Here is a 12,452-nt window from a genome sequence, read left to right as displayed (position 1 = left end):
GATTGAAGTCTGCCCTTTTGAATTGCACAGGTTTCTGTAAATTCAGATACAGAAATAATCATTGTACATGTTGTACATTTTGTCTGGCAGCAAACCATATTTCATACAATCATCTCATTTATTTATTAGAGATCTCTTATGCGTGCATGAGTTATGAAATTAAATACATGTAAAGTCACTCCCAAGGGCAAAACATGCACAAAACTTCAATGTGGTATGAAAATTTGTAGGCATCACAGATCTGTCTGCTTAACCTAGAAATAAGAGACTACTTCATTTGGTTATGGATTTAATGCATGTATGAATGACTGAAATGGGGCTGCACTAGTGTCTATAGCAACAAGTGCACTGACTGTCTACTCAGTGCAGAAGCAGGATTACTTGAAACCACTAGGGGCTCCCATTGCAATATCCTCATACTAGAGTTCATATGAAGTTTAGATGTCAGGAGAAGTCACATGGCCTTAGCATGAAAATAGCCCTACAACATCACCACCAGATTTAATGGAAAGAATATGTTTCATAAGAAAGCCAGTGGCTTTTTGCTAAGTCTAGACATTTCAGTTGGTTTATTAGCAATAAAAAGCTTTGATTTGTAAACTCAGTGTCCTTGAAATGTAACCAAAATATTACTTTCCCATTCTCTAAGAGTAACCCTCCTGATCTTTTCTGTCCCCCTCAATTTTTTTCCCTCACAGTATATGGAGTTAAACTCCTAATGTATTTCTGAAACCACTGCAGGCTTTATATAGTTAGTTAATACTGAAACTAAGGAAAGATAATTGCTGATACTTAGTGACTGAATGATGGTGGCTCATTTAAATTGCAGTATAATTAAATCAGAGGCCCATATTTCCATGTTAAGATGACTCATGCTTTTTCATACTCATCTTGGCTGCAGAAGTGCCAAGTGCATGGCTGAATGTCAGCTTGCTCACTCTGTAATTCCATATTATTCTGTTTCATGCATCAGAGAGTCAAACTGGGAAAGAGATTTTGAGCACACACTTCTTTACTCGATGCTTAGATACTTTGCTTTCATATATGCTAATCCTAGTGTCAGGAGTGGAATGTGTAGTTCACATGTGGACTGGAAGCACTGGACAATCTTTTATATGCAAAAGATTTTAGGCAAGCTGAAGTGTATTACACCTATTAGTGCATCTTCTGATATAGACTTGATGAAATTGTGCTGTATTGTTATGATAACAGGATGTCCATTAGAAAACCTTGAACTAATATTCACCATATTTTCCTCTTTAGCACAGTAGGTGGGGTGTCCACTATCTCTTTCACCTAGCTACCTCTTTATGGCAGAGCCAGGACATTGAGGATATAAGCAGATACAACCAGGTACACAAGATTTCTCTGCTTGCTGATGACATTGCACATATCTGAAGCTTGCCATCCCACATTTCCTCCACATTAAGAGGATTTTAGTAGGTTCTCAGGCTATAAACTGAACCTTAGCAAGATTAAAGGTTAAAAGGTTCTGCCTTTTGTAACCAATTCTAGGCAGGATCCAATTTCCACATTTGCCTTTAAGATGGAATTGGTCCCAATTGAGGAAATATTTTTAGTCAATATATCTATTTATGCCCTGATCCCAGGTAACCACAAAACGTCTACAAAAGGAAGGTATCTTTGTCTTTTGAACAATTCTTCCAATTTTTATAGTTTAGACATTTTGTTCATAGTCAGTTTGTTTCATTTCCTCTTTTGGCACCTAAAATATCTTAGGACATAAAACTTTTTCTTTATTGATAATAAAAGAAGAATAGGAACGTGATCTGTGTGTAGAGATAACGGAGGTTCAGTTTATCTCTGCAAAGCATGGGCTCATTGAATTCAAGGTTGTCTATCGCCTGCATATGTGTAAGGCCAAGCCTGTGATAAATGAAAATAATGTAATTATAATTAAACTATGTAATTATAATTAAACTAGACCATAACAGGAAACTATATTCTACTTTAATATATACTCCACCACACTATAATAAACTATAATTAAATTAGACATCAAAATAAGACAAATAAACAGAAATAGATAATTGTACCCATAACACTAAATTCTAATCAATCTGTATTAATCCTATATATAAATCAGCTAACCCTCCATAACATAGCATAACCTAGATCAGCCTACCCTCTTAGCCATACCTGAACTGGAGCAATGGACTGAACTTATATTGAATTAATTATAAGATCAATCCATAAGTGGAAATATGAGACACTTTATTTCAATATTTACCTATTGTTGTTTCTTCATTTTATTTTACTCACCTCTGTGCAGTTTTGAAGCCTACTGAAATCATGAATCATATTTTCATTATGCAATATAAGTTGGTTGACTTTCATCTTGCCTCTGGTCTCATTTCTGTAGTTTTACCACTTCCTATGAACCTACACTGGTCCAAACAGTAATTCACTGACTTCAAAATGCTAGATTTGTATTATATGTTACATAATCTCCTCAGTGCTAGGAGGGTTCTAAAAAGAGACGAAGTAGACCCAAAATAAAGAAATAGCCATAAAACCAGCAGCCAAAATGGAAACAGAAAATTTTTAAAATAACAAAATAACAAACTCAGTCCTTGTTAGCCTCACTGAAACTGAAATAGGTATAGATTTAACTGACTACTTGCAAAAACATGGCCATATTTATAGAGTTCTACACAATAATGATCCCAAGTCACCATTCCACAATACCGTTATAGTTGAATATATGACTAGTTCAGCAATTAAAACATTATAATTTATACTGCCAAGTACCTTTATAAGCTCAAGCTAATAAAAATATCTGAGCAAAGCAAGAGGCCTTTTGCAGAGCTCCTTACATTTACAACATTTTTAGCTGACACTTTTGTACAAAGCGACTTACAATTCTGACTGAACACAACTTTTACAACTGTGTCCATGTGAGCCATTGCGTATCACCTAGGCTCATTTAACGCATCCTCCAATCCAGACATCCAAGAACTGTTCAATGATTAATCTGGAGATAAAACCAGTGTACAATCCAACAATCACACTGAGTGACATGAACCTGGCAGCAGTTGTATACTGTTGGGAAGGAGGAAGCTGCATCACATATGCACTCCACAGCAAGGCTTAGAGCATTCTCATCCCAGTAGTGAAGTACACTATGACACCTGGCTCAACAGTGTAGAACTTCTCTTGCAAGTCCGAGCTGTCTCACGCTTGCATAGATCTTGTAAATTCATTGATAGCCTCTTGACTTCAGCTGCAGAGTTAGTAAAATATTAGGTCCATGAGCAGCTCTGACAGCTTATCTAGACATACTAAATTCAGTTTTTGCTGCTGTTGAAGGTGATGAACAAATTCCTGAAAACCTTGCAAGATGTGGGTGAAAAAGCATGAGAATATTTACACAGACAACACATTCCAAAAGTGATAAAACAGGGTGGCGTCTGCCAGTGAAGTCAACAAACTTGGGGCAGTTTTGTAGAGGTTGCTGGTACAGTGGATTAATAGTTGACCTCCAGATGGAGCATGAAAAGAATAGCCCACCCCATTCACTGAGCTACTTCTCTTACTTCATACGGAAGAGGACAAACAAGCAGAAAAAGAGCAGCGCATGAAAAAGCATCGTGGCAGTGTCAAACATTGTGCTATTTTCCTTGCTGTAAGTGCAAAGTGCTGTGAGAAAAAAAAAGAGAAACTGCTGGAGGACTATAGGACTGAAAAAGACAAGTCATCAAACATCAAGGTCAAATTAAAACACTAAAACCCGTCATGTAATGCTGAGTCGTTCGTTGCTAGCTGTTAAGAGGAAACAGCTAAGAGAACAGCTGCACTCTTGGGAACTACTGAACTTCACCCTCTTGACAAGCAGATGAACAGACACTCACAATGGTGAAAGATGTCCTTCCTCTCGTAGAGTCAAAGTGAACAATAAAGCAGCTCACACTAAAGCCCACAACAACCTACCCAGGGGATAAGTAGGAACAAAATGCACATCCAAGTAATTGTTGCTAGAAAGAATTACAATTGTCTCCTCGATACAGGGTCGAAAGTAACTATGGTCTCCCAGTCATTTTATGAGACACACTTTCCACATGTAGCACAGTCCTTATATGCAAGATATAGCTTCTAACTAGGTTTGGTTTTAAGTAGTGAGGAAACAACACAGGATATGGTCAACAATAACTACATACAGTTCATGCCTTTTCTTAAAAAAAAAGAGAAAAAAGTAGTCCCCCTTGCAAAGAAATTAGTATAGATTTCTTACTGTTAAAGAAAAACACTAATTAGTATTTCTTTTTTTTTCTTCAAAGTTCTGTGTGCTTTAACTATGATTTCATATGAATGTGTGTGCGCTTGTGTCCAGTTAAGAAACCTTTTATGGTTAGAGAGCTCTCTCTCTCTGCTGCTTTTTGTAGAACTGCAGAAGGACCCACAAGATCACATGATTCACTGGCCCACTATCTCTCAGTCACTTACTTAAATCTGTCCAAATAAAACCAGTCTGCATAATGCAGAAAGAAATCTTTTACACCATATTCTTATATTCCAAAACTTGAAGAGGCTCAATAACACAACCACTTTTGTAATAACAAATTTTAATGGAACAATTACAATGCAATGAGAAATGCTATCTAAAAAAACATCTTTTTACTAACACATTAGCTAGCATATTAATGCTGCACAGAATAAAATAGACAGAATCTCATCTCTGTAAATTCATATGTATACAGTTATCATTATACATAGTTCCCTTCACGTGCTTTATCTCCATTGGTTTTACATTTAAGCATTTGAGAATAATATATGAAACAATTTCACTAGCATACCTACAATTGCTCAACCATTAGTTGCTCTATAGCATAAGCATAAGCATAAGAATATAGATACATAGCTGGACATGAACAAAAATCAGATTGGTTATATTACATAGGAAAATCTATATCACTGGAAATCTAACTTATTCTCTCTCCATATGTCAAATTTTTTGTGCACCTAGTACAGCCTGACATTAACTGCCACCCTTAAGAGACAGGGAAGACATGCCTCAAGTCACTATGTCTCAGGAGTCTTTTTTGTACTAGCACCTAGATTATGGAATGAACTCCCATTGCCTGTCTGTACATCAGTCTCTTGATGTCTTCAAACATAGACTAAAGACCCATCTTTTCAAGCAGCACTTGAATGAGCCGTAGCCAATTCAAGGCATTTAAATAATCCTTTGCTTACTTCTCTACAAAAAACAAAAATTGTATGCAAAATTGTATGTACTTTCCTTGAGTGTATCCCTTCTGACAAGTCTTTAGATTCAGGCCTAGTATACTTGCATAATGATTTCTTCCATGGAGACAATGAAGATGTGACATTGACAGCACAGAGGAAGCGAGAGGCGAAGTTGAGAAAATGTGCTCTTTATTTTCTGTTACAATTAAGATACATGATAAAGTACTCCACTAAGAGGCTAGGAGAGTCAAGGTAAGAAGCACTGGGGAATCTTCGTAGTCCTTTTGGCCACTATTGCACAGCATTGTTCTTTGGGACCTGCGGGTGTGCAAATAGGGAGAAACATTGATGAGTAGTAGGTGTCTCCAATCAATACACAGGCAATTGGGAACCACATAGACAATACCGTCCCCGGTGGACCGGCATGGAACCATGACAGAACCCCCCCCCCCCCCCCCAAAGACCGTGCCAGTCGCCTGGAACGTGGCTTACCCCACCCGCACCGGGCAGGCCTCCGTGGGTGCAGCCGGTGGAAGGAGGCGATGAGGTCGGGGTCTAAAATCTGGGAAACCGGAACCCAACTGCGCTCCTCAGGGCCATACCCCTCCCAGTCCACGAAGTAGTGCAACCCCCCACCTCTCCTCCGGAAATCCTCACCTTGTAAGCCAGGCCCTCCACAATCTCTAGGGGTGGAGGCAGGCTGGCTGAGGGACCTTCCTCCAAGGCGAGTGAGCCCCACATCATGGGTTTCAGTGCTGAAACGCGGATGGCCCGGGAAGCCCAACTACACCCAGCCAAACCAACCCGGTAAGTCACCTTATTAATCCGCTCCTTGATAGTATATGGGCCCTCATACCTAGCGGCCAGCTTGCCTGGGGCACCCGCACAGGCATCCCTGGTTGAGAGCCAAACCTCTTGTCCTGGAAAGTATCTCGGGGTCTCACCCCTCTGCCTGTCCACCTTTCTCTTGAACGCAGAGATGGCCTTGCGCAGACACTGATGTGTCTCCCAGGGGAGGTACGTGCTCCACGTCTTGGGATGATGTTGACAGTACAAACGGAGGAACTTATCCAGTTCCTGGTTAGACGATGACCTGTTTGGCTGCTCCGGGGCTCTCTATGGATGACCCCAAGAGGGATGTTACCTTGTTGGGGAGAAACCTTTTGTTACAAGCAGGTGCCCACTGTAAGATGCCACTGTCGGCCCATGTCACGTGTGGGTTGTGCGCACGCAACCATGGTAGTCCTAGCATTATAGGATGAGAGAGAGAGGACAGTAGGTAAAAGGTGTAAATGTACATGTACTTCCATAGGCCTTCTAAGCACAGATATTGCAGTCACCACTTTAGCATCAGTCATCCCTGGTGTTAATAAAGCGGCCCAGTAAAAACACACTGGATGGCCATTATTAAAAGCGTGGTGCAATGGACCTTCCAAATTGTCATTCCCTACCCTGTGATTAGGAGATGGTGCTTGAAATTAGGCACAAATAAATTGAGAAAAGTATAGTTGGAAGAGTCACAGTATAACAGCTGAAGTCATGCCTGCAGGAGGAAGGTCTGTCTTGGAAGGTCAACCAGTCTCAAAAGTACATACAGATTGTCTAAAAGCCTCCCTCAGCACTTTCTTTACCAGGCAGCCTCCTGGTGTCCAGTAGCTTGCTTACTTTAAATGATAGGCTACTCGTTGTCTTGAAAAATTAAACAGACCATCATATACTGATGACTCCAAACCATGTCATCACATATCTGCACACCCTGCAAAAGATACTGCCTAGTGAGAGCTCTATTACAGATCTAGCCTCCACTGCACTGCTGAAAGCATCAACTTCACATGCCACAAGCCACAGTATTATAGTTTGATTGTTCTGACTTAAATCAGGCTACTATCAGCTGTAATGAAAAAATCAGCAGAAGTTGGTAGAGTAGCCAAAAACTGTACTCAAGCAAAAGCACTGTTACTTTAAAATAATAATTACTCAGGCAGAAGTAAAAGTGATCATTTAAATGAATACTTAACTAAAAGTAAAGTATCTGTTAAAAAGACTACTAAACTAGCGCGTTACTCATCGGCTCTCATTTAATAAAACCTGAACTCTGAAAACATATTTGGATTTTTTGCTCTCCTTTGCATGGATACATTGGACGTTTGTTCCAGGAACAAATTGAACGGATTTTAATCGAACGGATTAAAAACAGTGGATGTTATCGTGACAAGTTGATGAAGTTACTGGCTGCTAGCTAGCTAATCTGCCAGTGGACTTCGTACAGCTTGTATCAAACTAAGGTTCTTCAACTGAGAAAACAGCAAGTGACTCTGGACAGCAAGTGACTCTGGACGCTTTATCGGCAACCTTTGTTTAAGATTTGTGCATGTTATATGTGGGATTTTTTTAACCACATCTTAGCTATTAGCTATTAGTTCTTCATATTATATTATGGCCTTGACAAGAAGTAGTACATGATCAACGACAGCTTCATTTAGCACCCCAATTAAGTGGGGTAGGTCAGGATGCCTCAAGTTAGTTACTACAATGTCAGGGAGCATGCAGTGTGACCGCTGTGATCACTGGTTCCACAAGCAGTGTCCGGGACTGAAGAGCGATCAGTATGTTCGTTGAGCTCGCCCCGGGGAGGTGTTTAACTGTGCGGATTGTTGTTCTAGATTTGATACCTATGGATCTGGTTTATCATCTGCTTTGTTAGAAGCAGTAATAGCATGCTTGGGTGCATTAGAGGGACTGTCCGCACGGCTGCAGTTGATGGACAACAAGTTAACTGTGTTGACAGATTTAGTCTCTAACAACTCTAGGTGGGCAAATAATGTAGAGAATGAGGCCTTTCCAGTAGGAACAATACTTCCGGTAGATTCGGACGTCCAGAACTTGATAAATCCTTTGGCTGATAATGGTTGGATACCTGACGTCAGTCAACCTCAATCTGGTTGGATACCTGACGTGAGTCAACCCCAATCTGGTTCAGATATGGACTGTCCACCAGTCGCTAATAGCGGTCCAGAGACTAAGACGAAATGATCAGCTAGAAAACCCAAACTCATCGCTAGTCCTATGGTACCACACACATGATCTAGACAATATGAGCACTGAGGAGATCGCTAATAATCCTATCCCCGCTGCTTCTGGCAAGCTTATTTCATTAGACAATTCAAAAGTTGCTATGTTTACCAATTCTACGATGACAAAAGTGGGCTTGAATTCTGGTTTTAGCTGGATGGTCAATACACCTAGAAGAGGAGATTAATACACTGATTGTAATGTAACGTTTGTGAGTCATCCTCGTCCTGCCTGAAGTACAGAATGATGGAAGATCTAGAGTGGTTTAAGGCTTGCGCCAATAAGATACTGCCTCCAGGTCACCCAGGGGTAACAGTTTGTAAACTTACCAGGCTTGGTAACACTCTGCAAAAGGCTGAGGAGTCCAAACCGAGACTGCTTAGAGTAGTTTTCTCAAGTCCTGATGAACACAAATCACTTCTATGATTTGCCTTCAAGCTGAAGGGCTCTGATGTCAATCTGTAATAGGTCTTACCTCTCACTGACAGATTAAAATGCGCAGAGGCACTCAAGGATCTGAGGGCACGTTGTGCCACAGGTGAACAAGGCCTTACCCTTGTGGGTTTTTGGGTGGTGTGCCGACAGTTCACTACTGTAACATTGTCGTTGGCCCGAGTGCCGGTGGGTGTGGAGCAGGACACACAGACTCCCTCGAAGTGAAACATTTATTAACATAAAACATGTAGAACAATGGCACTCTCACACAACACTAACAACAGACATGAATTATACATTTAACTAAACACAGACTACAATCACATCTAACAAATGACTATACACGCACTAACATACATCAGCGAACAAACAATGACCAACAGTGAGGCACGCACTGATAGGGGTTTAAATAGAGAAACACACATTAACACGTAACCCCGTACAGGTGCGTGCCTTCACAGGGGTGTGGCTACAAACATGGGTGAACCCCCCCTGCGCACGGCAGGCTGTACCACGTGACTTGTGGGCAGGCGGGGGGGGAGCGTCCCGTGACAACTACCACCCTGTCACAGACAATATTGGTGATGCACGACCTGAGTATGGCGGTAGATGACTACTTAAAGTAGTTCTTATGAACGTACGTAGAAATAGGTAATAAGATGCACAAATTGGGTCAACTGGTAGATAACTTCAAACCAGATGTCAATGCAGTGACCAAAACATGGCTCACATCCCATATTCACGATAGTGAGGTGAGCTTACCTAACTATTATTTCTTTAGAGCTGACAGACCAGTCCCACACCATGGAGGAGGAGAAGCTATCTACGTTAAATGTGACATTGATGTGGGTTGGGTCATTACGTATGCATGTGGTAACGATACAGTTCAAGCAGTGGACTTGACTGCTATTGTACAACCCAACAATATCAGCATTGTGGTCTTATACATAAGTCCAGATAGCCTGGCCACTGCAGTCTTTGATTTTCTGAGGTCACATGCATCGAATAGGTGTTTGATTCTAGGGGACTTTAATTCTCCGGAGATATGCTGGAGGGCTCTGACAGCTTCCCCAGGGTCTTGTGCCTTTGCGAATAGGCTTCTCGAGTACACATTCGAAAATGGTTTTCAGAAGGGATATTCCTGCCTGATGAACTTGCTGTCTGCCAAAGAGATGTGGACTGACATGGTTCAGCAGGGCCATGCTGTGGATGTAGTCTTTATAGACTTCTGCAAGGGGTTTGATAAGGTTCCACATCAAAGACTTTGTTTCAAATTGAGAACCTTTGGTATATGTGGCAGGTTGTTGGACTGGATCTCGGCCTTCCTCGACGGTAGAGAACAGTGTGTTTGTGTTGGCACTAGCATGTCACCTAGGACTTCTGTTATTAGTGGGTTCCCTCAAGGGTCTGTACTTGGGCCCATACTGTTTTCCTTGTATGTGAATGATATCCCTGAGTCCCTGGATCTGTCATCCCTGTTGTTTGCAGATGACCTTAAACTATGGCTACTGTGGACAAGCCTGGGGGGCAGATAACTTACAGAGTGCCCTAGATCGGCTCTGGGGTTGGTCGGAGATATGGGAGCTACCGATCAACTGGGAGAAGTGCTCTGTACTGTGTCGGTTAATATCCCTTCCGTCAGCCAGATCAAAGACCTAGGCTTCACCCTTTCTGGTGATTTCAAGGCTAGTGATCAATGGCAGTATTCACCCACCAAGGGTTTTCATGTTCTATGGATGATTCGTAGGTAGGGCCTTCAGTAAAATCACCTGTGACATATTTGTTAGGATATTCTCTGTGTTTGTCAGGCCACACCTGGAATATTGCATTCAGGCAAATCCACTTTGTCTCGTGAGGGACAAAATGGCCCTGGAGCACGTTTTACGGGTTGGCACTAAGATGGTATGCGGCATGTGAGGCATGGACTATGGCACTAGGCTTGAAACCCTAGGGATGTTCTCCTTGCACTATAGGCAGCTTCGAGGTGACCTCATACTCACCTATCGTATACTCACGCATAAGATTGGACCTGACCTAACTGGGCTATTTACACCAACTCCCCTACCAGCCCTTCAGGACATTCTATGAAACTGACTAAGCATCAGACTTGAGGCTCGGCTCTCTAGGCAGGTTATAGACTCGTGTAACTCGTCATGGCACCCACAACTGACTGCCCCTGTATGTGGTCTAAATAAATATCAAAATATAAAATCAATAACAAACCTTAATTTTTATAGACTTGAAACTTTTATAATCTTTATAATCTTGAAAATATCCCCCAATATGGGGCATGCATTGCTGCACGCCATGAGTTCAATTGAGCTGCTGCATCTTTTTTATGTTGCCTTAAGAAAATTATTTTTTCATTATAGCTACATAGCTAGCTAGCCAGCCATTTTTTTTCTCAGAATAACATTGATATTCGGACCACACTTTACTTTTATATTAATAATGTACACCAGGAGAGAGCACCGATTTCCCACACAGATATGTAAGCCTTAAAGGAAAGGATATATTACGAGCTAAAGCTAACTTTCATAAGTGAAATTATTTGAATCCCAACACCAGAAAATATGCATATTCGCTTTTCATTATGTCGGTCTACAAACCAGTGACACACTTTAGCGATTTCACTAGCTCCCACACTTGAAAGGTTGTGGGGAAAAATATTTTAAAATTTTATGGGAGGAACATTGACGGAGTAATATAACGGAGTAAAATACCTTTTTCATCTAGCCTCTTTTAAAACTGAAATTTGTTCAAAAAGTTACTTATATACAACGATGGTCACACACAGCTTATCGCTTTTGCCATCCATGGTCTTTCATGTAGCTTGGCGAGTTATCCAGCTCATAGTTCTTAGCTCTCAAATGGGCTCTAACTGAAAAATGTAGGGATTATCAGTATGGGAATTCATTTGCAGTTGTCATTATTAGAAATTAATTGACATGCATTCTCACTTCTGTGATGTTAGATGCAATAAACTACATTTGGTTTTTTGGCCTATCAGCATTTTCATTTAACCTTCAGTACCAAGCTGGTAAGTATAACATAGATGAACATGGTCTTTCTAGACACCCCCATGGTGCCTGGGTTGATGATCCTGTTTCCCAGAAAGAGCATGAACGAGTTCAACAATTCACATTGCATCACTTACCGGAGTTTGTTGATGTTACTCATGTCTCAACTGAAGTAGTAATCTGTGAAGAAGCTATCTGTGAAGCCCATCTTGTTCACCAAGATGGGACAGTCCTCTTGAGACAGTCCTTTACTCTGCATCCAGAGTCTCTACCTGATAGTTTTGTGCACAGGGAAAATCCTGAAGGGCTCCAAGTCATCCCAAATATCTAAGAAGCAAAGCTATTTGAGAAACACTGATTACTGAAAATACAACCAACATAGCAGAAATAAATGAAACTAGATTTGACAGATGAATCTGCAGTGGAAAAAGCTGACAGAGTACTGGTCAGGAATATAAGGTTGCAGGGAAACAAAGGTTGTCTTATAAATGGGAATCTATTGTGCATATTGTTGTAGGTCTTGTTGGAGAGCTTTCAGTTTACGCTGTCAAGCCTGAAATTAAAGATGATCCATACATTGCATTGTGGGTTCCTACCCATGATTGAGGAGAAACCCTCCAGTGTGAATGAAAAGTATCGTAGAATATGCCAAACACTGCCTGAAAATGACCAGAAGGACCTGTTATTTCAGTCAAGCTCAAAAGATGATTATCTAGT

At 41.0% G+C, this 12,452-nt stretch overlaps 1 protein-coding gene across 12 annotated transcripts in view; it reads left to right on the top strand.

The window, feature by feature from the left end:
• The window catches only part of fam131bb (family with sequence similarity 131 member Bb), a 43,628-nt gene that overhangs the window by 7,668 nt on the left and 23,508 nt on the right, over nt 1-12,452 (top strand). For 3 of the 12 annotated variants that reach the window (XM_081695903.1, XM_081695901.1, XM_027006732.3), the window contains exon 2: nt 1,264-1,353. The exons of 8 other annotated variants lie outside the window; for them this stretch is intronic. The gene's annotated coding sequence lies outside the window, so the exon portion shown is untranslated. Of the gene's footprint in view, nt 1-1,263; nt 1,354-5,766; nt 6,016-12,452 lie in introns of those variants that run through there. One more of the 12 variants, XM_081695902.1, reaches the window with a different exon arrangement.

This window comes from Electrophorus electricus, chromosome 14 (genome assembly GCF_041902795.1).
Source record: "Electrophorus electricus isolate QZ-2024a chromosome 14, ASM4190279v1, whole genome shotgun sequence".
In the NCBI taxonomy this organism is placed as follows: Eukaryota; Metazoa; Chordata; class Actinopteri; order Gymnotiformes; family Gymnotidae; genus Electrophorus; species Electrophorus electricus.
This window is presented reverse-complemented; position numbering and strand designations above follow the sequence as displayed.